This window comes from Spermophilus citellus (genome assembly GCF_964194105.1).
Source record: "Spermophilus citellus genome assembly, chromosome: 1".
Taxonomy (NCBI): Eukaryota; Metazoa; Chordata; class Mammalia; order Rodentia; family Sciuridae; genus Spermophilus; species Spermophilus citellus.
Window position 1 is genome coordinate 174158918 of NC_138182.1, and position 6000 is coordinate 174164917.

The 6000-nt window shown below is 40.8% G+C and overlaps 1 long non-coding RNA gene across 1 annotated transcript in view; it reads right to left on the reverse strand.

Moving 5' to 3' along the window:
- LOC308657573 overlaps nt 1-5556 on the reverse strand; it is a 28958-nt gene extending 23402 nt beyond the window's left edge. Inside the window, exon 1 of the long non-coding RNA XR_014023993.1 lies at nt 5454-5556. This is a non-coding gene — a long non-coding RNA (uncharacterized lncRNA). The remainder of the gene's footprint in view (nt 1-5453) is intronic.
- Between the last annotated feature and the right edge of the window lie 444 nt (nt 5557-6000).

The window sequence follows — 6000 nt, forward strand, 5'->3', positions numbered from 1 at the left end:
ATGGCCACCCCACATGTGTCACATCAAAAAACTTTTCCACAAGCTTTGAGTTTTTTTCAATGAAACATGGAGTATCTGGTTTGAAGAGGACCTTTAATTTGATAATTAAATGTACACTAATTAGATGTATTTTCTTAGTGGTTGAGAAAAGGAAAATGAATGAATAGCACAGGCATTCAGAACACAGGCTATGCAGTCATAATCCCATCTCCACTACATATGGTCTATATCAGGAAGTGAAATGGGAATAATAATAATATCTAGTCCATGGTTGATGTGAAGACTAAACCCAATAATGCTTATAAGGTCTTAGCACTCTTTATGGAATATTATAAAACTCAGTAAACAATATAGCTTGTATTAGATCTGATCTGCTATTAGATTTGATATGTGAATATTTATAAGGGATATTTTACAATAGTCACACAGATTATAAATAACCTAATAGGACAATTGTGTTGGATTCCGCTGCTTTGCTAGCTCTGATCCCATTAACCATGCATTATCGGTCTTATTAATGACCACCATGCTATCTTTTACACAAATATTAAGCTTCGCCTTTTAGCCCTAGGCCTTTTACTCCTGTGCTCATTAGCTCTGTGCTATTATAAAGTCATTTTCTGTCACTCTTTATTCTTGCTCTTCTAGGTGATTTTATCCTAGTAAGAAATCCTTGCATTTAGCAAACTTGACATGAATGTTGCTTTATCTTTTATCTTAATTTGGGTGTGCTATAGCCCATTTAGCTTTGAAATTAAGCTTTGGGAATAAAAGCATAGAGTTTTCTGACCTTCGACAATCACTCTAAACCTCTGAGCTTCCTGTCCGAATTTCTCTTATCTCTTCCCATTGTCTACAGACCAGAGGGAGAGTCTAGACATCAACACCACACACATGCTGTCTGGGCTATCCAGCTCCCAACACTAGAGAACAGTGGGGACATCGCCTTCTGTGGCTCTGTTTGCATTAGTCAATGTGGCACTAGCTTGAAACCTTCTGTAGACATTTATAACTGTGTCATACCAACAAATTACTTTATCTCCCCCTTCTCTGATGCCAGGTCTTTCTAGGCATGTTCTAAATTCTTCAGAATGAAAGGATGACATTTAAAAGCAACTTTCCTTTACTTGCTGGGTGACAGGCATGCTGATATCATATTCATTATTATCATTTATTATTCATTATCATTATTTAGTTGAATGGTGATACTTTTAATAAAAGTGCACATTCTATCTCCAAAATTTTTTTTGGTGCTGGGGATTGAACCCAGGATCGTATATGTTTGGCAATTGCTGTACAACTGAAACACCTCTAGTCCCAAACTTTTAAAAGCCTTATTTATCTATTTATTCAGTAAATGTTTATTAAACCACTTCTTCTTCTTCTTCTTTTCCTAGATGATGGAAATAGTAGTACACAATGCAGCTATATACCTATAAAATCTATTGTGGATGACTGGTAATTGAACAAGCACTTACAAGAGAGCAGTAAACAGTGCTGAGAAAGAGATGCAGGTGCCTTGGAAGCCTAGAGCAGGAGTGCATGACATGGAGGGTGTTGGAAAAGAAATCCTCAGGGTAGTCTAGGATGACCAGTGAGATTTAGCAACACAAAAAGGAAGGTGAATAAAAGGAATAAAGGCAGAATAACTTGCAAGCACATTAAGGCCTTCAGGTGAACATCTCACACACTACGTGCTCAATAACTTATTAAAAGAGTGAAAGAGAAAGGATGACATATTGGAGGAAATGAAGGAAATTCACCATGACTAGAATGAAGTGAGCAGGTTGGGCAAACATAAGATGAAGCTGAGCGCATGAGTAGAGGCCAGATCAGGCAGCCTACGGAAGGAGTCACAGCATCATCCATTTGGGGCAATGAAAAGCTGCTGAAACAAGACAGCGACTTAAACAGGTTTTCATTTTAAGACTATCACTGTGGCTGTAGAGTGGAAAATGAATTGGGTTACTCCATAGAGTAACCCAAGCAGGAGAGCACGGTGACAAGGATATGGTATGAGAGGACATAGTATGAATTTAAGACATAGTTTGGGTCATATGAAACATTTTGAGAACCCAGAAGGAAAGCATTACTGAGGAAAAGAGGTCCAGAGGATTCTCAGGATCTTAGGCTCAGCTCTGATGCCTTCTGATGAGAGAAGTAACTTGGGGGAAAAGGATAGGTTTGGAAGAGTAATAGAAGCAAAATCTAGATTATTTGCAGTTGAAGAGTGAGAGATGAAAAGATGGAAGTAGGATATATAGACTTCTTGTTTCTGGAAGGTTTTTTTCTGAATAAAAAGAGAAAGAGAATGCAGTAGCCAAAGCGGGGCAGGGGGTCTATGGGAGTGGCTCAAGGGTGGAATGGAAAGAATAACCAGAGAGAGCAAAATTGAAGCCGTAAGAAAGAAGGAGCACAACTAGTAGAGTGAGGTCTCGGAAAAAAACACAAAAATGGAATAAAGAGCCCCAGAGAGAGGACAACACAAATGTGAAGGACAACAGGAATAATAGAGATGTAAGTGTGTGGGTGCAGACCTTGGTAGTCAGCATCTGTTTTGTCTGTAACACAGAAAGTGGGGCCATCCAACTTAGTTTGAATGTGGCAGAACAAGAAGTTGAAGCAGAATAGAAGCTGGAGCAAAAAGAGCCTATGAGGAAAATAGAGAAGGACTATCAGGTAGCATGGAGAGTCCAGTAGACCCTGGAGATCGGAAAGCTGCTTGCACTCAACCTCAGAGTTGCATAATTTTCTTCGTTTTCAGCAAGCGTAGGCTCTGAGCAGCAGGCAGCTGGATGGGCCCACTTGGATTCCTCTTCTAGATTCGGAAGGCAACTAGCCAGCTCTTGCCTGGGCTCTCAGGGAGGAGCCTAATCCACAGGTTAACAGAGATTCATGTAAAATTGACACATTACATACAATAACTACTCTCAGTGCCCTGAGAATGGAAGAAATAGTGGAAACAGTAGGGAGGCTGACAGCTGAGACTCAACTGTCCCTCACCAAGGCACAGGGGCTCAATTCTCCAATCCATAAAATAATGGGATTGTACAAAACAGTCTCCTCCCTGTGAGAGATCTAAATTTCTGTGAAAACTGCGTATCTGCTGCAAAGATAACTCCACAATGTCACCATAAATTGGAGAAAACATTTCACAAGTGCAGAATTTCCAAAAACCTCTAGAAAGGCAAACTTCTAGAAAATCTCTTACATTCGAGAATAAAGATTCCCTGATTCCCTGTAAATTCACATTTTACCCACATTCAGAAACCCCTCAGATTAAGGCTTGAACATTTAAAGGTCCAGGGCATCTATGATGCTACCTAGAAAAGCAGCTCAACTTGTTAGCATATCACAGAGGGAAGAGAGCACCCCCTGAACAGTGGGAGTAGCTAATCTGGGAGGTATATAACGAACATACCCCCGAAGGAAAAAAGAATAATATTGGGGGACAATAACAGTAAACCTTTATGTAACTCTAAAATTAATTGACACATGGTTTAAAGCCAAATCTAAATAATGTGTGTGTGTGTGTGTGTGTGTGTGTGTGTAGTTTTTTAAGTGCCTTTCCTAGAAACTCAGACCAGAGAGTAGAGGAGGGATTTTTCTTTCATTTTCCTTCTCTGCCAGATGAGTAATTTCAGAACGACTGCTGAGTGCTGAACAATAAGACATTCAAGGACCAAAACTGGAGAGTCGTTTTTTTCTCCACAACACCCTCGGGTAGCTGTTCGCTGTCTCTGGCAGACAAAATTATTTTCCAGCCGGCTCCTGGAGGACCATCTATAAACAAATTAGAAATTTCAAAGGGTTTGTTTTCTGCCTTCTGGCTGCCAGTAGGGGCCGTTCCCTTTGTGTCCTTCATATGAAAAAGTAATTTAACAAAGAAAAAAGAGAGAGAGAGCTGCCTCAGTTCAAAACAGACAAGCATGTACACCCTCTTCCCTCCCTCTGTCTTCTCCCTCTGTCCATTGTCATGTTTGGTCAGTTTTCTGTCAAAACAACTTTTATTGTATGCAGCTTTCAGTCCTGCAGGGCTCCGGGAGCTTGGGAGACAAGCTGTTTTCCTACAGCAATTCCATCAATAAGAAGAAAATGGGAAATGAGGACTGATTTATGGCTGATGCTTCATAACAAATAGCAGCAGTAAGAAAACGCCCACCCGGCTTCAGAGGGAAGGAGAGAGAAAAGTGCGTCCCTTTCCGCCCAGTTCAGATTCAGACCCGAGCAAGCAAACACAGCCTGAAAACAAAAGACATCTTTCTAAGCACTTTACAACAGCTTGTCAAGTAAAGCACAAGAATATATTTCAATGGGAAGAAAAAAAAAATCAAGTCTGCCTCATGCTAACACAGAGCAGGAGTTAAGCTGAATATCTGGCACTACTAAAAAAACCTTCCTCCCCCAAAATGTCTTAGTTGATTGAAATCACCAAGTACACAGGTATGAGGAATGTATTTTATTCCACATGAGAGAGAGAAAGAGAGAACACAACTGGCCCTTGGCTTCCTGTAAAGAAAACTGAGACCTAAAGAATGGGAGGTGGGGGTATGTCTATAATGACAATAGCAAACTGTCCTGAAGACAGGACCAGCAGGCCAGGGTCACTGCTCCCTGTTTCATGTGGCCCAAAGTCAGCATATGGAGAATGAGATGCTTTCCTGAGTTTTGGCATGAAAAGTCCATTTTCTCATTATCTTAGTTTTCATTCTCTGAGATTGATTTGAGGCTTGGCTGGCAGTCAAGAGCTGAAGAACAGGAGGTTCACAAATACAGCTATTTCTAGCATGCTGATACTCTCTACTAATCATGGTTTAAGTGGCATGCCAAATCTAGACTCTGCTTTCTAGGGCCCCATTCAGAGGCTTGCACTTTAAGGTGAAGAGGTCTTAAAAGCCTTCCTAGCACGGTGCATTTCATTTAAGGAAATTCTTGGCTCAGGAAAACCAATTTGAAACTATTGGGAGTATGCCAATAGAAAAAAGAAATACTGTGTGGCCTTAATTTGATTCTGGGTATTTTTTTTAAAAAAACATACATTTTGCATACCTCTATTTTCCAATTCTATGCCTGCAGAGTCTTTGGATTTTGCAGGTAAATTTCTGGCAGCCATACCAACCTCGTATTCAAATAAAGAATGAAGAATGGCTTGTTGGGGTAAAGGGCTTCGGAGCAGTCCCAGCCCAGGTTCAGAGCACACACATGTGTACTTGTGTTTTCTTGTTGCTGGAGAAGGAGGAGGGAGCCTGCAACAGAGTGCCAGTTAACGGAGTGGAGATGGAGGATAGAAGGGTGACATCTCCATCTGGCTAAGGTAAGTGCTCGACTTCCCTCTAGCCCCAATCAAGCAAAATATTCAGAACAATGTTTAGATTATGAGAAACAACAAAATTATTTCCCCCTTTCCCAGTAGAAATATTTTGACTCCTCCCACATGCACCCTACATACATACCTCAAAGTGTATGTTTGGGAGCTGGTTCAGAAACACACATTATTTAAATTCATTCATGTATCCCTAATCTGTTTCCGGTGAATGAGATGAAGCCATCCCTTTCTGCACCATGCTAAAGAAAAGCATAGTGTTGGAGGTGGAGGAGTCGGGTTTCAACAGGAGTATTTATAGTACTTGGGCTGAGATGACTGACCTGGGTTCAAATGACTAATAGAGAACAGACAAATGGTCCTTCCCTTCCCCCAATATCGTCAAAGAATACAATATTATGCTGAAGACAAGATGTAATAAGCCTCAACACATGTAATCTAAGGGAGATGAAATATAAATCACAGAGGGAGTCTAGGTAGTGTATTCAATAACATTCAGCAGTTTTACAAATTGTTTATTTCCTTCACCAGATGGACCTTTTTAAATTTCCTCTCTATGTACCTTAGTTCTAATGGAAAATCCACCTGAACCGCTTCAGTGCCTGTGCGGCCCTTTCTGGGATCCTGGCCAGACACAGTGCACGCAGGGTTAACGCCAGCCTTGAGCGGCTCTCTGC